This window comes from Triticum aestivum, chromosome 7B (assembly GCF_018294505.1).
Source record: "Triticum aestivum cultivar Chinese Spring chromosome 7B, IWGSC CS RefSeq v2.1, whole genome shotgun sequence".
NCBI lineage: Eukaryota > Viridiplantae > Streptophyta > Magnoliopsida > Poales > Poaceae > Triticum > Triticum aestivum.
In genome coordinates this window covers 338,007,560-338,030,102 of record NC_057813.1, presented here as the reverse complement: position 1 = coordinate 338,030,102, position 22,543 = coordinate 338,007,560, and the positions used below count along the sequence as shown (strand labels likewise).

At 51.7% G+C, this 22,543-nt stretch overlaps 1 pseudogene; it reads right to left on the bottom strand.

Moving 5' to 3' along the window:
• Positions 1–8,400, bottom strand: part of LOC123157949 (homeobox-leucine zipper protein ROC6-like) — a 57,382-nt pseudogene extending 48,982 nt beyond the window's left edge.
• Between the last annotated feature and the right edge of the window lie 14,143 nt (positions 8,401–22,543).

The window sequence follows — 22,543 nt, the reverse complement described above, 5'->3', positions numbered from 1 at the left end:
AATAATGATGCTACAGTAACCCTTGGGGTTAAGTTAATCTTTTTGCTAAACAAGTGTTTGATCATCATCGTCTAATACCTCTTTCAAATTCCAGTTGAATTCAATTTCAAATTGTGATGAAATTCAACTTTTCTCAAACATGAGAACTAAAATGTTCACCATTTAGAATAAATTCCAAAATAAATGGATGTTAAGGAAAACAACATCACCCTTATGTAAAGATGATCTGTATCAATTAAATGAGTACCAATTCAGCCTTTTTAAATGCTATCCCATTTATGAAAAATCCATCTGATTTCACTTTGCCTACAAATTAATTGTGGCAGTGCCAAATATTGCTAGAGACTTTTGTGGCTTAGTTCCATATTTTTCTAAAATGTCTGGTGGCCCACAAAAATCCTTTTCTATCTCTGTTTATAAATAAAAGAAACAGAAAAACTTAATAAGGGAAAAGGCCAGAGGCCACTTACCTGTTGCAGGCCCAAGCCGGCCCAGGTAGCCCAGTAGGCCTTCTCCACCTACTTTTCCCTCCGTGTCATCGTCCCTGTTGACGACCGCGCCTCCGCTGGTCACAGCGCGACACCGCGATGCTACAGCCACCGCCGAGAGAATAAGAGCGGCCCTCCGGCTCCTCGAATTCTTCCCCACCTACCTCCACCAACTTTCCCTCCCCTTTTCTCCCTCGCTCGCCTCTCTCTCGTTTTGGATCGGAGCCGAGCACCGCGATCGCCATGGCTCTGGAATCGCCATGGCCACCCTCCTCCCCGAGCTGTGCCAAGGCGTCCAGGAGGACCGGCGCCCTCGTCCTCATCCTTCTCGAGTACCAGGATGAGTCAGACCGCTCCGCAGCTCGTCGGCATCGTTGTCCTTCCACGCCCGCGCTCCTCTACTTTGCGGCCTCCTCGAGTCGCTCCCGAGCCCCCTTTTTTCCATCCCATAGCAGCCACCACCATCGCACCCGCCCGCGCTTGTCCGCGGTCGTCTCCGACCGTGACCGCGGTGCTCCCTGTCGTCCTAATTATCGCGCCCTGTCCGCGACCCGAACACACCCGCACGTGCTTTGCTCTCCTCAACCGCGCCCCCGCTCACTGGTGCCTCCGCCCCGTGCCCGCGCGCCGGCCGTACTGGTGCAGCGCGCCGCCCGCGCGTCGCTCTGGCCGCCCGGTGCCTCCCGCTGCTTCTGCCGCTGCTCCTGTCGGCGGCTCGCACGCGCCCACCGCTCCAGGCCGCGGCCAGTGCACCAGCCTCCCTCATGCACGTACTCGCCTGCCCTGTGCTCCCTCACCACATCCGCCGCTTCCTCTGCTCGACGCCAGCGCCGCCTCAGCTGCTGCCGCGGCCACCCCTAGGTGCGGCTCGTCGCCCCCAGTTGAACGCGCCCTCCCGCGCGTCAGATGGACGCCGGGGGGCGAATCCCGCTAGCGTAGATCCGCTGTGGGGGAGGCTCGCCGGACCTCTCTCCAGTGCCACATCAACATGGCCAGCCTGGCCCCCCATGGGTCGCATACGGGTGGCCCCCGGTTGCCCTTTGACCAGTTGACCAAGGTCAACTCTGACTGGGTAGCCCCTAGTCACCAACTTGTGGGCCTCGCCTCTAATTCTAATAAATTAGTTAATACAATTAATTTAATCTAACTAATCGGTGACATGTGGGGCCTACTAGCTAATTAACTTAGTTTAGTTCAATTAACCACTGCTAACTAGTCCAGTCACTGACCAATGGGACCCACTAGACCCACTGGTCGACATTGACTAATCAGCGTGTCTGTTGACTTGCTGACGTCATGCTTACATCAAGCTGACGTCACAATTCCTTTTTTGTTAATTTAAATAATTTCAGAATATTGCTATAATCTTTGAAAATTCATAGAATTTAAATCGTAGCTCGGATTGAAAAACTTTGTACATGAAAGTTGCTCAGACGAATCCAATGAATCCGAAAACGCCATCCGTTTACCTGTCACATGCCCCTAGCATGCTGAACATGGAACCGTCCCCTCTCTTTCACCTGTACGGAATCCACCTAACGCCAGGAATTCATCCTCAGATGTTTTTTCCCCTCCATCTGCAACGTGTAGTACTACGTTAGGTCGACCCCGGTTCTACATATCGTCATGTCATGCTTAGTGATACATCTATTTGCTCTGTTATTTATTATGTTCCCCTTCGTTACTTCTTTCTGGTAGACCCCGAGACCGATGATGCCCCTGTGATCGACTACGTCCCTGACGACCAGACCCTTGCCGCAGAGCTTCCAGGCAAGCACCCCCTTTGAACATTCCGATATTGCCTATTCTCTTCTCTCTTATGGTTGCATTAGAAATTGCTGCTGCTACTGCTTTACCTATTCTGATGCATAGCCTGATCTTGTAATCTGCTATTGTTACCTACCTGTTTATCCTAAACTGCTTAGTATAGGCTGGGTAGAGACCCATCAGAGACCCCACTTTATCCCGACTGCCCCGCTGGATTATCAGAAGACACGATCAACGGGATTGAAGACCAGGCCCCCACACCGCACATCACTTTCCCCTTAGTTACTCGACACTACTGGGTTACTATCGAGTGCCGAGGGTGATACCTCATCAGCACTTCTGATGTTAACCTTGTAGGTTAGTTCATCGGTTATGGTCATCGAGGGTGATTCCTCCTTCTTCACTCCCGATAACGACACTGTCGTGCAACTCCACAACAGTGGACCTCGAGGGTGATTCCTCCTTCGTTAACCTTGATGATAACATCAGGTGGATTTCCATCGGGGGTGATTCGTCAGGGTTCCCCTTGGTGTTAGACACACGGTTACTATGTTTACTATGATTTTACATTGAACCATGATACTAAAGATGGGTCGGCCCTAAGGGCTACCCGCGCGAGCTTAATTGCGAGTGATGTGGAGTCGGGTTGACCTGGAAGGTGCCCGCATGATAACTACGTGGCGTGGCCGGGCATTCTTAGCCCTTGCCGCAAGTTCTCGAGATGGAGCGATGGGGTCACATCGATCGTGAGTCTCTGCTCGTTATCGCGCGCTCCTAATCCACTATGATCTGGATATTTGATCCAAGGGGCCTCTGGCCTGATAGCACTAACCATCACGTGGGCATAGTATTGGCATTCTGCGTCGTATGCACCAGCCGAAGCTTAATAGACGTCAGCGACTGAGTGGCACACGCCGGGTTGGACTAGAACACCTCGCCTTGTATAAGGGGGGCTAGGTCTGCTCACCGGCCGCCCACACAACGTGCAGGAGTTCCCGGGGCAATGGCCCAAGACCCCTGGGGCATAGGTTTAGTCTGGCGTGCTTTCCTCTTTATTAGTCCTAGGTCGGGTTGCGGCGTATCATTTGGCAGAGGCCAGGCATGACCCAGAAAAGTGTGTACGGCCGGAGTTAATCGAGCATGGTGGGTAAGTTGGTGCACCCCTGCAGGGAATAAAACATCTATCGATAGCCTGTCCTACGATAACGGACACTTGGAGTTGTATCCTGATCGATACAACTAGAACTGGATACCTGAGATGAGAAATGGATAGTATGGCTCTGGGATTGCTTTCTCGTAGGGAGTCAAGGAAGGATCTCTGGGCGAGTTTGATGACACTACTACTACTTTACTTTATGCTATGAACTCTTCTGGTTGCAAGACCACTGAAGATGCTGAAGATGCTAGTCTTTGATGGGACTAGGCTCTCCCCTCTATTCTGGCATTTCTGCAGCCTAGTCCACATATACAGCCTTCCTTTGATAATGTTGCATATGTAGTGTAGATCCTTGCTTGCTGAGTACTTCGGATGAGTACCCACGTTTGCTTTGCTTTCTTTTCCCCCATATCCATTTGATGCAACCAGATGACGGAGCCCCTGAGACCGCTGCCACCGCCGATGACTATTACTACCCCGAGGGTGCCTACTACCACGTCACAGACGCCGATGACCAGGAGTAGTTAGGAGGCTCCCAGGCAGGAGGCCTTGCCTTTTCGATCGTTGTTACTTTTGTGCTAGCCTTCTTAAGGCAAACATATTTAACTTATGTTTGTACTCAGATATTGTTGCTTCCGCTGACTGTTGTGTATTCGAGCCCTCGAGGCCCCTGGCTTTTTAATATAAAGCTTGTATTATTTTAATTTGTGTCTAGAGTTGTGTTGTGATATCTTCTCGTGGGTCCCTGATCTTGATCGTACACATTTACGTGTATGATTAGTGTACGATTGAATAAGGGCGTCACAAATACAGACTTTTGGAGAAGCCTGTATTTACAAGAAAGCGAGTGGGAGCTCTGTAGCATTTCTAATATTATATGTGGATGATATATTATTGATTGGAAATGATATAGAATTTCTGGATAGCATAAAGGGATATTTGAATAAAAGTTTTCCAATGAAAGACCTCGGTGAAGTTGCTTACATATTGGGCATCAAGATCTGTAGAGATAGATTAAGACACTTGATAAGTTTTTTCAATGAGTATATACCTTGACAAGTTTTTGAAAGAGTTCAAAACGGTTCAGTCAAAGAAGGAGTTCTTGCCTGTATTACAAGGTGTAAAGTTGAGTAAGACTCAAAGCCTGACCACGGCAGAAAATAGAAAGAGAATGAAAGTCATTCCCTATGCCTCAGTCATAGGTTCTATAAAGTATGCCATGTTATGTACCAGACCATTTGTGTGCCTTGCTATGAATTTGGCAATGGGGAACGATACTGATCCAGGAGTGGATCACTGTATAGCAGTCAAAGTTATCCTTAGTTGTCTAAGTGGACTAAGGAAATGTTTCTCAGTTATGGGGGTGATAAAGAGTTCGTTGTAAAGAGTTACGTCGATGCAAAGCTTTTACACCGATCCAGATGACTCTAAAGTCTCAGTCTGGATACATATTGAAAGTGGGAGCAATTGGCTAGAGTAGCTCCATGCAGATCATTGTAGACATAGAAAATTTGCAAAATACACACAACTCTGAATTTAGCAGACCCGTTGACTAAACTTCTCTCAGGAGCAAAACATGATCACACCTTAGTACTCATTGGGTGTTAATCACAAAGCGATGTGAACTAGATTATTGATTATAGTAAAACCTTTGGGTGTTGGTCACATGGCGATGTGAACTATGGGTGTTAATCACATACAGATGTGAACTATTGGTGTTAAATCACATGGCGATGTGAACTAGATTATTGACTCTAGTGCAAGTGGGAGACTGAAGGAAATATGCCCTAGAGGCAATAATAAAGTTATTATTTATTTCCTTATTTCATGATAAATGTTTATTATTCATGCTAGAATTGTATTAACGAGAAACTTAGTACATGTGAAAATACATAGACAAAACATAGTGTCCCTAGTATGCCTCTACTTGACTAGCTCGTTAATCAAAGATGATTATGTTTCCTAACCATAGACATGTGTTGTAATTTGATGAATGGGATCACATCATTACGAGAATGATGTGATGGACATGACCCATCCATTAGCTTATCATTATGATCGTTACAGTTTCATTGCTACTGCTCTCTTCATGACTTATACATGTTCCTTAGACTATGAGATTATGCAACTCCCGAATATCGGAGGAACACTTTGTGTGCTACCAGACGCCACAACGTAAATGGGTGATTATAAAGGTGCTCTACAGGTGTCTCCGAAGGTGTTTGTTGGGTTGGCATAGATCGAGATTAGAATTTGTCACTCCGTGTTTCAGAGAGGTATCTCTGGGCCCTCTCGGTAATACACATCACTATAAGCCTTGCAAGCATTGTGACTAATGAGTTAGTTGCAGGATGAAGTATTATGGAATGAGTAAAGAGACTTGCCAGTAATGAGATTGAACTAGGTATGATGATACCGACAAGCGAATCTCGGGCAAGTAACATACCAATGACAGAGGGAACAACGTATGTTGTTTTGCGGTTTGACCGATAAAGATCTTCGTAGAATATGTAGGAGCCAATATGAGCATCTAGGTTCCGTTATTGGTTATTGATCGGAGATATGTCTCGATCATGTCTAGATAGTTCTCGAACCCGTAGGGTCCGCACGCTTAGCGTTCGATGATGATTTGTATTATGAGTTATGTGTTTTGATGACCGAAGTTTGTTCGGAGTCCCAGATGAGATCACGAACGTGGCAACGAGTCTCGAAATGGTCGAGACGTAAAGATTGATATATCGAAAGGCTATATTCGGACATCAGAAAGGTTCGAAGTGATTCGGGTATTTTTTGGAGTACTGGGGAGTTACGGGAATTCACCGGGAGAAGTAATGGGCCTTGTTGGGCCATACGAGAAATAGAGGAGGCATGCCAAAGGGAGGTGGCGCCCCCCCATGGGTCCGAATTGGACTAGGGGAAGGGGGCGACGCCCCCCTTGCCCTTTCCTACTCCCTCTCTACTTCCTTCTCTCCTACTCCTAAAAGGGAAAGGATTCCTACTAGGACTTGCAAGTCCTAGTAGGACTCCATACACATGGCGCTCCCCTAGGGGGCCGGCCTATCTCCCTCCCTCCTTTATATACGGGGGCAGGGGGCACCCCAAAGACACACAAGTTTATCTTTTAGCCCTGTGCGGTGCCCCCCTCCATAGTTACACAGCTCGGTCATATCGTCGTAGTGCTTAGGTGAAGCCCTGCGCCGGTAACTTCATCATCACTGTCGCCACGCCGTCGTGCTGACGAAGATCTCCCTCGGCCTCAACAGGATAAAGAGTACGAGTGTCGTCATTGAGCTGAACATGTGCTGAACGTGGAGGTGCCATACGTTCGGTGCTTGGATTGGTTGGATCGCGAAGATGTTCGACTACATCAACCGCGTTAACTAAACGCTTCCGCTTTCGGTCTATGAGGGTACGTGGACACACTCTCCCCTCTCGTTGCTATGCATCACCTAGATAGATCTTGCGTGATCTTAGGATTTTTTTTGAAATTACGGCGTTCCCCAACAGCCTCGAAGACGTAGCCGGCGGGGCTGGGGCCAAGCACGCGGGCGTACGCGCGCCGGTACCCATCAAAGTTGAGCGTCTCCAGCCCAATATCCTGGCTGGGCTGCCACAACGGGTCGTCCACATGTGTCACCTTCACCAGCTCCTCCATGGCCGCCAGCCCGAGCTCAAGCAGCGCGCCACGGTCGATGGCGACGCCTTCGCCGCCGAGGCCATTGTCGAGGCCGCCGCCCATGATGCCAGCGGGCAGACGCATGGCCGCCGAGCCGCCACCCATCAGGTCAGGGATAGATTGCATCCCATTCCCATGAAGCCGTTGTTGTCGCCGATGGCGAGGTCGAGGCTGGAGCAGAGGGAGGACAGCAGGCTCAGCGGCGAGGAGATGGCGGAGATGGGGAGACCGAGGAACTTGCCAGCGAGCGCGCAAACACGGTCCAGCTCGTCCTTGAGGCGTGAGTTCTCGATGCGCAGGTGCTGCTCCTCCGGTGACACCTCCCCGAGCACGGCTGCGCCGCCGCAATTGCCGCAAGTGGGTCTCCGCATCGCCTCCCGGATCGTCATGTTCTCCATCCGCAGCTTGTCGTTCTCCTGCCGTAGCAGCGCGTTCTCGTGCCGCTTGATCTTCGTCTGCAACCAGCCCACCCAGACATGATTACCAAAAAGAAGGAAATTGATTCTTCTTGGCCTAGCTTGTCACATCAACCGACACGTCGCACCAAAATAGATAGAAGATTGTTTTGGTTGACAGTCCGACCTTCATCTGGGTGCGGCGATTCTGGAACCAGAACTTGACCTGGCGGCTCTCTAGGTTGAGCCGCCGGCTGAGCTCCATGCGCTGTTTCTCGTCGGGGTGAGGGCACTCCTTGAACACGCAGCCAAAAATGAATCAGTCAAGCAAGCTGTAATTTAGGGCTAGATAGAAAGTAGACCAAGAACCTGAGAGAATTGTAACAATTGCTTACGCCCTGAGCTCTTGGATTTGCTGCGGCGTCTAGCGGTGGTAGCGCTTCTTCTTCTTGCGCGGGTTGCTGTTGTCCGGGTCGAGCTCATCGGCGGAGGCGCCGTCCAGGTTGTCGCTGCTGGAGTGGCTGTCGTTCTCGTCCTCCCGCGCGCGGCCCAGCGAGTCGCCGTCGCCGCCGCTCTCCGTGCTCCCCATGAAAGCGCCGCCCAGCTGACCTCCGCCCTCCATGTTCGTCTGCCAATTAAACCGATTAAAATCCAAGGCAATTAAACACGGCAAAGAAGAGAAACTGGCCAATTAATTAAGGCTAGCAAACACGCATGAACGGTCGGGTGGTAGTGTAGAATATAGCATACCAGGCCGAGGGAGAGGCTAGTGGAGGAGGCGAAGCCACCGCCACCGCCGCCGGCGCCGAGCCTGGGGATGGGCGGCAGGGTGAATAGGCGGCCGGTGTTGTGCATGCCGGGGCCGCCCTCGTCGGCGTCGTAGGAGAAGACACCGGAACCGGCGCCGTCGAACCCGATTCAGTTTCAGCCGAGACGTGCAGCACGGGGAAGGAGAAGGCAGGGGGTATTTGCAAAAACGTGTGTGCTGACGAGCTCGGGCCCGACGAGTCCAGTTGTCGCTCTATGATTGGTCCAGGACCAAAGTTGCACATTGGGTGCAAGTTCTGGGACTGGGTAGAGTCATTTTGCAAGTTGTAGGACCAAATCATTACATCTCGGACAAATTCAGGACCCCAATGCTTTTAACTCTGAACTAAAGGAGTAAAATATGGTTAAAGAACAACAAAGCATTGAAGGCAGCTTATTTTGGAAAAGGGAATAAATATACACAAAGCTTTTATACTAGTACTAAAAATGCTTCCGACAAAAGAAAACAAAACTGTATACAACATGATGTGTGGGCTGGGCCGGCCACTCCAACGGCTAGAGAGGGAGAGGTGTCCAGATGATGCCAACGGAGGCCAGAAACTTTCGACACCATGTACCTATACTAGCAGCAATTCTCAAAAAAAAAAACCTATACTAGCAGCTGGATACCATACCATGCTCTCTCAACCACAGCTTCCCTCTCCCTGCAGCGACAGCAAAGAAGCGTACAGCTCTAGGCTTTTAAAAGACCCCTCCTTTCGCAACACCCCACGCAGCAACTCACTCCCCGACATATCGCGCCTCCCTCTCCACGACACGCTTCCCAGTCTCCACGCCCTCTGGCCTTGCCGACACGAAACAGTCCACACGAGATAAATCGCGAGAGACTGCGGCGCTGGGCACGAGACGGGCCGGGCGAGTGGTGGTTGGTCCCCACGCAAAGGACGTCGTCGTCCTCGGCCCCACCCAGGGCGAGCGGACGGTTCTGCCCCTGTGCTCCTTGCAGTTCGTTGGCCCAGGGGCAGTCCCCGCGGGTGCGTAGGTCTGGCCCTGTCACGTCGTGTCTCTCTCCTCATGCTGCCTCTGCTCTGTGCAAGAGAGAGAGAGTGTGACAGCGATCGATGGAAAGAGATGGGTGGGAAGAAAAAGCAGGAGAGAGAAAGGGATGGGGATGGAGCGCAGCGTCACAGGTGATTCGGTTCACTGCTCCCGCAGCAGGTCCGTGCCCCCGTACGCGGCACGCTGCTAACAACATCTCCAACCGCGTCCCCAACAGGCCCTCCAGGCGATTTTTTAGTGTCGGTGACTGTCACGCTCTTAGGACCTCGTTTAGCGGCGGTTTGGGCCAAATTCAGACCCGGCGATCCCGCCCCGAACCCAAACGACGCGGGTGTCGTCTGGTGGCGCCGGCAGAAGCGAAAAGTGACGTGGGGCCGCTCTGTCGGCGAGAGGAGGCCCTTTTCCCGTCGTTTCCTCCCGCTTCCCCCCTCGACTTCCTTCTCATTCTTCATTCCTCCCGCCAAACTCCGCCTCTTCCCTTCCAAGCCACCCGCCATGCCGCCAAAAAAGTACATGATGCCCCGCGTCACGACGGATTCCACAGCCGTCGTCGTCGCCCAGCCGAAGCAAAGGAAGCAGAGGGCGCCGCCGTCCAAGCCTCCGGGCATGACCAACGCCGACTGGAAGGCGGATGTGCAGCGCTGGGAGACCGTCACCGCCGATAGGCGCAATAGGGCCAAGAAGGCCAGGGAGAGAGCGGCGGCTGCGATGGAGCAGGTGGAGCACGCGGCGGCCGAACAAGCCGAGGCGGCTCGCGCGACGATGATGAATCAGTTCGGTGGGCACGGCCTGCATGGGTCCTAGTGCCAACAAAGCGTCGGCTCTCCGTCCGGGCTCTCGTCCTCGCCACACCCATGGAGCACGCCGTCGCCGGGCTATGCCGATGGCGACGTCCACGGTGGTTTCAACCCCAACATCACCTTTCCCCATGGGCGTCCGGTCCAGCGTACGCCCTCGCCCGCGTTCGCTGGTGTGCAGTACCCTCTGTACATGTACTCGCCGCCGGACTACGCAGCTTCACCGACGCCACCTCTCCGCCGCGACCTCTACTCGCAAGCCTCCTCCTCATCGCATCTTGGCGACGCCGATGCGACGTAGCCCGACATGGAAGACATCATCGCAGCCGGCTCGGCTGCCGCCACCGCTACCCTCGGGTTCACTACCCAAGACGACTCGATTGATCTCGGTGACATGGATGTCGAGCTCGACTACGGCGAGGAAGAGCCAGAGGAGGAGGGAGGAGGAGAGGAAGAGGAGGAGCCCGACGCTGACGAGGAAAGGCAAGAAGAAGAAGAAGAAGAAGAAGAAGAAGAAAGTGTCGGCCAAGACTGGCGAGCCGCGCATCAAGTGGGCGACCAAGGAAGATGAGTGCCTCGCCAAAGCGTGGAAGGTCGTCTGCCTCGACCCGACCACCGGCACAAACCAGAGCTTCGACACGTATTGGTACCGCATCAAGGCCGAGTTCGATGAGTGCAAGCTCGTCGACCCCTACTTCAAAGGCGTTCACATGCAGCGGGGGTCGAAGGCGATGGCGAACCATTGGGGGCTCATCCAAACGGCGTGCAACAAATGACATGGGATCGTCGAGGAGGTCGCGGCAGACGGGGATCAGCGTCGAGGATCAGGTACAGCATGCCACCCTCTCCCTGTTCCTCTTACCGTGCGCGCCCATTTGCGCTCCGTGCGGACTGAGGCCTGCTCTTCGGCGCAGCTGCTGCGCATGTTCGCCATGTACCGCGATAACAACACCGACCAGGAGTTCAAGTACCTCCACGTCTTCAAACAGATCCACAAGTGCGAGAAGTGGGCGGATATCCGACGCACCCTCGCTAAGGCCAAGGAGACGTACAAGCCAGACACGCCGACACCGGGAGCGGCAGACGGGCGTACGGACGGCAACAAAGGGGCCGAGAAGGCGAAACACGCCGAGCCGGCTGCCGCACGCATGCAAGAGTCCATCGAGCACTGGCTCGACAACGCCAAGACTAGGGCCGCCCAACGAAAAGAGAAAACTGAGGCGAGGTGGGCTGCTTTGATGACGAACATTGCCGTCAAACTCGACTTGCTCCGGTCCAACGTCACCACGAAGAATAGGAACAACGACCTGGCTTTGTTGATGGGCGGCGCTTACATGCTCCAGAGCGGCGACAAGAAGCTCAAGGCATGGTTCTTGGCGGAGCAAGGCCTCATCCTGAACCAGATACCGGTGACGCCAACGCCGATGCCAACACCGACGCCCAGCCCGACTAATGATGTCTCCGCAACACCCAGCAGCACAGAAGCCGCGCCAACCAGTCCAGAAGCAACGCCGACTCCTCCCAGCCCGCGCACGCCGACGATGACGCTGGAGGTCGAGCTCGACGTTTGATGCATTCCTTTCGCGTCCTTCCTTTTTTTGTGCGTCGAACTACTGCCTATCCTTTCATTTGATCGTCGAACTGTGGCACTGAATCGCCAAACTATTGCGATGATCGCCGGATTGTGGCTTTTTTTGGAGCGGGAATGATCAAGTTTGAACATGGGGCGCGTGTCTGGCACCTTGGGGGCGGCACCTGGGGGCGTGGCTGGGGCGAACCGAACTCCAGGGGCCAATCTAGCGCCGGTTCGCCCCCAGGCCGCTCTTTTTCGACGCCCTGGGGGGCCGAACGGCTAGAGATTCTCTAAGCTATGGGTACACCAGGTAGGTTTGTGCCTAACTCTTTACATCTGCATGGTTGGACCTCCCGCGGTGGAAGTGTCATGCCTATTTCGATGCAATTAGAGAAACTCCAACGGCGCGACCCAAACGGACGCGCGCTTTGTCCGCTTTTCATTTGTTTGAGACGGCCAGACGGACGTGCACGTCCGCATTCTTAAATGGGTCGGCTTGATTGCCCAACGGAAGGCAGACCCAAATGTGCCGGCGTGAAAGAAAAACAGCTCGCAGAAAATAAACATAATTAAACATTAGTGGCCGGTCAACTGCCGGCCAAAGTCCACTTAAACCTAATTAAACATTAATTAAAACATTAAAAAAGTCTACGCCGCCCCACACGCTGCCCTAGACGTTGTCGGCGTTGCCTTGCCCTTGACGTCGATGTCTCCATCGCCATCGCCGCCGGTGAGGTCAATGAAGACGGGAGCAGGTCCAGCCCATCCGAACGCTGCCTGGTATGCTGCCAAGGCAGCCTCCTCGTGCGTCTGCTGGGGCGGCGACATTGTGGCTCGCCGTTCGTGTTCCTCCTCCTCCTTCTCCTCAAGCCGGAGTGCCTCCATGTCGCATTGCATCATTGCCTCGTAGCGCATCTGCCGCTCGCCGTCGGCCTGCTCCTGGTGGAGCCAGTGCGCCTTCCAGCGCTCAAGGTGGGCCGCCTCCTGCACCGGCGTCGCGGCAAAGTGGATAGGACACGCGCTCACCCACTCGCCGTACTGGCCCGTGCACGTGTAGGCCTCCTCCGGCCAATTGGGTGGAGGCGGGGAGCGCTTCCGCGTCGGCTCTGGCTCCGACTTGGGCTCGACGGGCGGTGGCGGAGGCGGGACGAAGAGCGGGGTGTGGACGGAGTCCCCCGCAGCCGACAAGCAAGGGCTTGCTCCAGCCCATCCCAGTGCGCGTCCTCCTTGAGACAGCTAACCTCCAGCGCGTGCTGTAGGGCCTCCTCGAGGGCGGCTTGGTACTCCGCCTCTGCCTCCATCTCCTTTGGCTCTACCCGCGGGGGCGGCGGTGGAAACGGCGGCGGGACGGCGTTGACGCCTACACGCCGTTGCTCCTCGTGTTCGAGGGCAAACCAAGCCTCCCAGTTGGAAGAGTCGGCGGCGTACTCGGGCAACTGCCGCTGCTTCGGCATGAGCTGCGTGGGGCACCTGCGCACCTCCACGTCATGCACCCACTGGGTTCGTGGAACCGCCAACACCGGGATCCGATGCAGATCTAGGTGCGAATGGTGGGGCTGCGTGACATCGGGGTAGGGCAGCGGCTGCATGGACTCCCAATGCCATGCTTGGTGCACCCGGATGTGTAGGTGTTGGCGACATGGGCGGAAACGCGCCAGCGCAGGAGGAGGAGAGGGAGGAGGAGCACAGGAGGACGAGGCGCCGGGGGTGCCCTTGCCCTTGCCGCTGCTGTTGCCGAAGAGGCTCATCGCTTGCTAGGGTTTGCTGTCGCCGACGAGGAAGCAAAGGGAGTGGTGGGGGGCCAGATGTGGACGGAAGTGGATGAGGCCGACCCCTGTCGCACGCTTGGTTAAAAAAAGGATGCTTCCACCGGCTGACTAGTGGGCCCGCTGTTGGTGGTCGTCATAAATAAGACAAGGGGCGGTAGTTGGGTGGCCTATAGGTGGGGACGCCGAGGAGACGCGCGATGCGTCCGCTTCGCGTCCGCGTCGACGCATTTTGGGCGCAATTTTGGGCTGGAAATGGATCAGCGCGGACGCCATTGGACGAGATTTGAATTTAGGTTGGCGCGTCGGGCCTTCACTTTTGTCCGTGCCGACCCAAACGAACGCAGATGGACAAAATTGGTCGCCCTATTGAAGTTGCTCTTATGAAAGGCTTAGCTTCTTAGGAGCAATTATTAATAATATTGTCAGCACCTGGAGCCGGCCGCTGGCTGCATAACACTGACGTGACATCAAGATCTAGCAATATTATTCACTCATATGGCTCTTACGATTAGTGAATATTTTTCCACTTTCTTTCCATTTTGCTTAACTCATCTTACCTAGGAGCATGTATAGAGAGATTGACTATTGCATAAGAGCTCACTTTCTCTTTTGACTGCCTCTCTTTTGTGAATACGCAAAAATGCCATGTAAGCAGGTTTATAACCTGTTGTTGTAGTTGTTGCAATCTTCCTTTGTTTAATTGTTTAGTAGTCAAACTTTTCGTGCATAGTTGTTTTGTCGCATGTTCGACATCATTTTTTTGGGTAATCATTTTTTTTGAGAATAGGGTAGGAAACCTACTCAAAACGTAGCAGTACATTCAGAGAGCATAAGATGTCGAGGGCTGCTCGGCACGTTCGCAATCAAAACTTGCTCTCCCGAGCTCCTGGTCAGCGCAACCGGTCCATGAGCCAAAGTATTCCTGCTCCTCTTCACGCACTGAACACTGCAGGCAGAGAAGGCGGCCATGGAATTCTTGATGTCCATTATTAGGCCGTAGTTAGGGGAACAAGTGGGCCTTGTAGCCAATAGTTCATTTGCGATGAGTTGATTATCCGTCTCAATGGTCACTTGGCCATTAAATATTTTTGCCATGGATTACAATCCTATCAGAATGGCTCGAGCTTCGGCCTCCTCAACGCTTCGGCACAGTGGCAATTTCTTGCAGACTGATTTGAGAACTGAGCCTTGGAAGTCTCGACTAACTGCACCAGCCGCGCTTTCTCCTGACTCTGCTAGATAGGTTGCGTCCGTGTTGATCTTAACTGTACCTCGTACTGGCGGGATCCACTTTTCTTCAGAACATTCAAATGCATGGAGAAGATGTGAGGTATTCGGAGTTCCGTTCTGGCTGAAGTTTTCTGTAGTCTTTCCACTCGTCGACTCACGTGATGCCTCTGCCATTCTTAATTCTTCCTCATAATTTTTCAGAAACTGCACTAAACTACTGATTGTCTCTCTGCCATTATTTCGCACGCAGTCCTCCCTGACATGCCAGCATCGCCAGAGTAACATCAGGATCTTGGCGCGCGTTTCCTCGCTTTCTGTGTCCAGCATTACTTGCAGCCAGTTTTCACCTGTGAACCAGAACTTGTTTTCAGCAGGTAAGCTCCAAACCTCTCTCATAGCAGCTCTTAAAGCTCTGCTCTTGGTACACATAATCACCGCATGATGTTCATTTTCTGTCCCATGTCCGCAAATACTGCAGGTAGCATCCAACTCAAGGGTTCTCTTCCATTTGTTCTCTTCTGTTGCTAGGGTGTTTGTAGCTACCCTCCATCCAAAGATTCATATTTTCCCCAGCACCTTGGATTTCCAGATTAGGTCCCATATGCTCTGATCATTTGGGTCCCTGGTCGAGCTAGAGGGGTTTTGAGCTAGTTGTGGAAGTCCCATCGCCGCAAGTTTGTAGGCGCTTCTGACCAAAAAAACGATGTTTCTCTCATGATGCCATGCTATGCGGTCCTCCACGTCTGAGGATGGGATATGGATTTTGCAAATCTCGTCTGCATCAAAAGGGTGGAAAATTTGCCTTATTAATTCTTCGTTCCACTCCTTTCTATCTGTGTGCATGAGTTGGTTAACCCATCTGATCCGGGATCTCCTTATGAATGTTGCTGTCATGAGTCCCTCTCGTCGTGGGATCCATTGGTCGCGTTTTATTTGGATCTTCTGGCCATCTCCCACTCTCCATATTAGACCCTTTTTCAGAAGCTCGAGGCCAAACTCTATTGCTCTCCAAACTGGGGATGCATCAGTCACAAACACTATGTCCAGAAGGTTACCGTGCGGGTAATATTTGGACTTAAGGACTCTCGCACATAGGCTATTTGGGTTCTGGATCAGCCGCCACTCTTGCTTGGCTAGGAGCGCTTGGTTAAATAAGTGCCTATCTCTGAATCCAATGCCCCCTACCCTTTTTGGTTTTGTCATTCGTTCCCATGACATCCAATGTACCTTCCTGTGGCCTTCTTCATCGCCCCACCAAAAATCCCTAATCATTTTCACGTACTTCTCGCAGAAGCCTTTAGAGAGCATGAAGACGCTCATGTTGAAGGTTGGGAGGGCCTGGACCACAGACTTCACGTGGACCTCCTTAGCAGCATAGGACATAAACTTCTCCGACCAGTCATTACATCTTTTACCAAACCTATCCATGATTGGTTGGAACTATTCCTCCTTCATTCTTCCTTCCGGAGTAGGCAGGCCCAAATACTTGCTCTCAAAAGTTTATGATTGCACACACAAGATGGCCTTTATTTCCTCTCTTGTTTGGTCAGTACACACTTCACTGAAAAGATGAGAGCATTTGCTCACACTTAGTAGCTGTCCAGTACATTTTTGGAAGGATGTTAGGACTCTCTTGATGGCTTCAGCTTGCTCCGGGATAGCCTTGAAGAAAATTATGCTGTCATATGCAAACAAGAGATTAGAAATACCCGGGCTCTTTCTCACAATCTTTATTGGCGTGAGCTTGTTCTCTACATTTCCTTCTTTAACAGATGCACTAGACCATCCGCCACAAAAAGAAATGGGTATGGGCTCAGTGGATTGCCTTGCCTCAAACCCCTAGATGGCCAGAACGGTTCTAGAAGCTCCCCAATACATCTCACTAAGGACCGAACACATTGCATCACCCAATCAGTCCACTTTTTGCAGAATCCCGATTTTCACAAAACTCCTTCCAAGAAGCTCCAGTCCACTCTGTCATAAGCCTTGGCAAGGTCTAGCTTGTATGCGCAGTAGTTGTCTCTCACATTCCGACAGTGTTGGATCTTGTGAAAGCATTCAATGCAATGATGGCCTTATCCATTATCATTCTTCTAGGGATAAACACACTCTGGGTCTCGGAAATGATTTCATCCAAAATGGGACGCAGCCGGTTGACAAGACATTTCGAGATGACCTTATAGATGACATGACATAAGCTTATCAGACGGTAATCCTTTAAAGATTGAGGGTCCTTTCCTTTTGGGATTAGTACGATCACCATGTCGTTAATTCCATCCGAAAGAGCACCCTTTTCGAAAAAGTCCAGAACACCGAGCACAACCTCATCCTTTAACTCCCCCCAATTTCTTTGAAAAAAGCGAGCCGGGAAACCAGGGTCCGGGTTCTTTTAAAGGGCCAATTTGGAATAACGCATCACTGACCTCTGTAGCAGAGAAGCGTTTTATAAGCATCTCGTTCATGTCCTCACTGACCTGCTCGGGCACAAGCTCCAACACTTCTGTAGGATCCACTCCTTCCTCTTTCTCATACATGTTTCTGAAAAAATTATTTGCCATTTCGTGTATACTGCTCATGTTTTCCACCCAGTCACCATTTTCATCTTTCAACTTCAAAATTGAGTTTTCCATTTTCCTCCAAGTTGCCTTCCTCTGGAACCATTTTGTGTTTCTATCGCCTTCTTTCAAATAAGTAGCTCTCGATCTCTATCTCCACATAATTTCCTCTCTCAGGAGCATCTCATCTAGTTCCTCTGTTAATTTTATCTCTTCTCTTTGTCGCCCAGCCGTGTTAGGAGAGTTCCAAAGTCTGCTAAGCTTTTTCCGAATCTTCGCTGTCTTTCTAATGACCGATCCAAAGTCCCGTTCTACCCAGCTCCATAGTTTCTTTTGCATCTGCTGAAGGTTCGCACATATTTTCTGTAGGTCGTCCGCCAGCCCATCCATGTTCCATGTCGTAACTATGATTGGCTGTAGCGACTCGTTCCTCTCCCACATTTGTTCATATCTAAAAAGACTCTTCTTCATCTCATCCACCGGTCTCCATTCGGTTCTACTCCCCACTCGAAGAACGATTGGCAAGTGGTCCGATCTTGACGAACATATCCGCTCTAGTGAGGCGTTTTTGAAGTAGTTAGACCACTCCGGGGAAGCCACATTCCTGTCCAGTCTAGCACGTACATTGTCAGCGCCCTTCTGTTTGTTGTTATACGTCCACCTCGGCCCTTTGAAACCCAGATCGAAAAGGTTGCGATCGGAGAGCACATTGCGAAAATTTTCCATATATCTTTCCGATCTTTTTGATGCTGAATAATGTTCTGACTGCCACATAGTTTTCGCTGAAGTCTCCCATCATCAACCATGGAAGCTTACTAGTGTACTTGATTCTTCTCAACAAAGTCCACATCAGGTGTCACTCATGTGCTTTTGGTTCACCATAGACAAAGGTACCACACCATTGGAGCCCATTCGGATTTAGGCAAATTAAGACATCGATGTATCTCGCCCCTACGACAGTTTTCTTTATTTCGACATTCTCATCATAAAAGAGAGCAATGCGGACACCTTTTCTGATGTTGGATTGCGTGATACAGTGACGGAGGCCTAGCCTCCACTTGAGGTTGCTGACATACTTATTGCTTTGCCGTGTCTCAGTGAGGAAGACGAGCTTGGGCATATATGTATGCACTAGGCACACGAGCTCTTGAACTGTGCGAGGCTGCCCTAGACCCCGATAGTTCCAGCTAAGGATCGTCATGGCTCCTGGCGGGCGCCATCATTAGCACCCACCAGTTTATCGGGAGCCCCTGTTCCGGTTGCTTCCAATCTGCCCGCATCGCCCAGATCCTTCCTATCCTCTTCTTCAGCAGTGCTTTTGATCTTTTTCTTCTGATCCTGGCTATCCTCGTCCTTCTCTGCCTCTGCTGGTTCTTTATTTTCATTCTCTCTATCACCCCTCTTTCCCAGAATAGTCAGCACCTGATCTGCACCTTCTAATGTCATCTTGTTAACTTTCAGACCTCTGTTCCTAGCAGTAGCAGTTTCAGGAATGGCCGGCGCCAGTGTTCGAGTAGGGGCAATGGTCGCTGCAATTGCGTAACGGGCCACTGGCCCGAACCCCAGTGGGAAGAGCAGGTCTTCCTCATCTGCGTTACCAGCGTGCTGCTCCTCTGCAACTTTCTAACATGGTTTGGGCAGGGTGCCATCACCCATATTGTCGGTTTCAGTCTGCACACTTGCTTGGACTTGGGACATCTTGGCCTGTCCCCCAGCTTCTACCTCGTCTCCTGCCTGCATCAGGACAGAGGGCGCCACTTGCAACAGAGAGTTAGAGCCCCCATCTGATACTTTGATTGCGTTGACTGCCGCAATAGCCGCTTGCACCAGTTGGTTCGCAAGGACCTCCTCTTAGATCCTCTCTTTCTCCTGTCCAGTCAGACTAGCTGTGTCCCCTTGGAACACTTCCTTCCCAAAGCTAAGGAGCCGCCTAGCACTACCGCAACCGGAGCGACATATCCTTCCTTACTATTACTCTTTTTGAATGGGGAGGCATGCATTGTTGCCGTGTACCTCATCTCTTGGAGGTCCGTCGGCAACTTACAATCGCGTTGGCCATGCCCAAGAAAACCACCGTACCCACAGAACCTAGGAACTCTTTCACATTTCACCTCTAAAAAGAACAACTCATTCCTAGGTTTGTCATTTGATGTGATTTTGTTCCGGAGAGGCTCGTCCACATCGTGGTTCACTCTAACTCTTATGAAATCACCCCAAATCTTACCACTCCTGTTCGTGTCCACCTCGAGGACCTCACCCAGCATGGCCCCAAGCTTCCATGCCACCCCTTCGTCCAGCATGATTGGGGGGACATTGTCGATGCACTCCCATATGGGAATGTAGGCAACCTGCACATCGCCCGGCGGGGTGCTGCCGTCGTACGCTACTATCAAAAAGGCGTCACCATTATACGTCCATGGGCCTTTGTCGAGGATGAAGCACCAGTCCCCCTCCTGCTCGAACTTGAGGAGGAAGTGGTTGTTCTTGAGAGGCTTTTAGTCGAGGTGACTGTGGAGCCCCCACTTGTTCTTCAGGTTGCCGAAGAGACCCTCATTGCTATAGGACAGAGGCGAGAAGTAGAGCCCTACAACAATCCAATGAGTTTTCATGGCGGGCCTCTCCCTGGTGAGGTCGAGCTTGACCATGCCGTTCCTCCTCTTCCCCAGGTCAACTGGGAACCTCGGAGTGATGGTATCACCGCCGGCACCAAGCCTCCACAAAGATGCCCTCCCCCTGTGAGCGGGAGGAGTCACCCCGGAGAAACACCCGCGCCGTGTTGCTGTCGTCGCCGGCACGTGGCGCCTCTCCCTTGGCCTCCACGATGGACTTATTCTTTTGGTTCTTCTAACCAGCCATTGATGGAAGTTGGGGGCTTGCAGACGGTGGTTTTGTGATCTGCGTGACTTCTCCTTCGCATTCCAATTCTTTTATGCACGCCCCTCCCTGATCAGCTTCCTGTGTCATATCTTCCCTAGAGATTTTTGATTCTTTCCCTTCTTGTTGATCTCCTTCCACTATGGCTGATATTGCAATCCCGCCGCCCTTATCTAGGGGATCTTTCGATGGTGAGCCCCTGTCCCCGGTGATTTATGTACACGCTCAAGGTATCCTAGGCCATGCCTCAGATTTTCTTTCATCACTTGCATCCTTTCTCTGATCCTCCTAATCGCCCCTTCATTCGTATCAGCGATCTGCCGCCCCGGGATCTTCCGCTCTCCTTCATGGGGTTTCCTTTTCTCCATGATCTGTTTGATCGCTTTCCTGGTTCTGTGCCATGCCTCTCGAAAACCCATTGGATCAATATCCTTCCCCGCTTTTGATCCGCCTTATCCCGGTGATTTGCTCTCAATTAGTACCCCGGATCTTGCCGGTGGCAAGATCATCTCTCTCTCTCGCTCAGGAGTCGCCTCCCTGTCGCCCCGACAGGGGATCCGTGATTTCCGCTAGCCATTTTGCGACATCCATGAGGCCTAAGAGTGCCATTTTGCGACAGGGGGTAATCATAGTGCTCTTTGTCTCTCTCTCCTGTTTAAGTTTTGCCATGTCATTTTTAGCCTATATGGTATTTTTACCATATGTACACACTAGAACAACTAGAAAGAGCCTAAGAGTGCCATGCATTGTCATCTAAGTAGAAATGTGACGTAACATTGTAATTAATAATATGAGTGAGTGTTCTAACATATTTTAGGGCAACTCCAATAGTTTGTTGGTTAGCTTGTTGGTAAAATTAGCAATGTTATCCACCACCAACTCATTTTAAGCTACTCCAATATATATATGTAGTGTGGCTAATGGGCGGTGAGAGCATTTATAAGGTTTCTCTCTCATTTTATGTTGGACCTTGTGATGGAGAACGTTGCATGGAGAAAAATTCTACGAAACACCCAAGATTTATTCTATGGAGATGCTAGCAACGAGAGGGAATGTGTCTACATACACTTGTAGACCGAAAATGTTAACGATCTAATAATCATGGTTGGTGTAGTCGTACTCACGTCGTGATCCAATCCTATCCAAGCACCACACGAGCGGCACCTCTTACATGTGCACAAGTACGGCTTGGTGACATCTCCTCCTTCTTGATCAAGCAAGCGAGGGAGAAGAGATAGATGGATTTGAACCAGCATGACAGCGTGGTGGTGGTGGTGGAGCGAAACTCCAGCAGAGCTTCGCCAAGCACAACCGGACGAGGAGATTGGATAGGCGGCGGCTAGCAATGGATTGGCCACCCCTCTTGTAACGCCCCTGATGCAACTTTCCATATTCGTAACTCCGACTCTTGCCATTTCCGGCTATGTGATTTATTATTTCCTCCGTGGTTGGGTTTTTGTCGGTTATTTTGCATTTTGTTCTTGTTATGCATCTTGTCTCATGTCATCGTCTGCATTTCATCTGCATGTTTTTCAAAATTGCATCCGTTCGTGTTCCGCCGGTTCTCTCCGTTGTCTGTTCCGAGTCCAGACCACACTCGCACGCGCCCGTGGCACCTCCGAAATATTATTTTATAAGTGGCATAAATATGTTCTCGGAATGGGTTGCAACTTGTCGTGCGGTCTTATTATGGTGTAGACAGGCCGCCTGCCAAGTTTCGTCGCATTCGGAGTCCATTTGACTGCACAACCGTTATATATATAACCGCGATATAGTCGGTCTAGCGTCAGACGTTTTCGATTCGGAAACTGTTGCCCGGCTGCCTTCTCTTCTCTCTTCTCAGCCCAACCCCCCTCCGCACAGCCCATCTAACCCGGCTCAAACCCCCCTCCGACCAGTGCCGTTGGATCATCATCGGAGGCTCCGAAACCCCTCCTAAACCCTAACCCTAGCCCCTAGCCTATTTAAACACCTCCCCATGCCATTTTTGGCCTTCTCCTCCCTCCTCCTCGTTTTCCGCGCTCCAACCTGCAGCCACCACCTCCCACCTCCATTTCCGCGCCCCCAGCATCCTCCCGCCACTTGGCGCCGCCGCCGCCGTGGCCCGGGCCAACCGGAGCGCGACATGTCGCCTCCCAGCACCCCGCGGCCAATCCCAGCGCGCCATGTGTCCTCCCCTCGCCTCTCCACCGCCGCGGCCCACCAGGAACCCAGATCGGGCCTTGGGAAGCCCATCTGGGCCCGAGGCGCCCCAGCCTTCTGCGCCCGTCCGCTCGCCTGGTGTCACGCCCAATATGCGACCCTATCCAAAAGGAACTCGAAGGTCCCACCAGGGATAGACCCGCATATTGAAACGCTTTTGCAAGGTGGATATCATTATATCAACATTACATAATAGATGGGGATACATTCAAGAGGCATACAATGCCACACGAA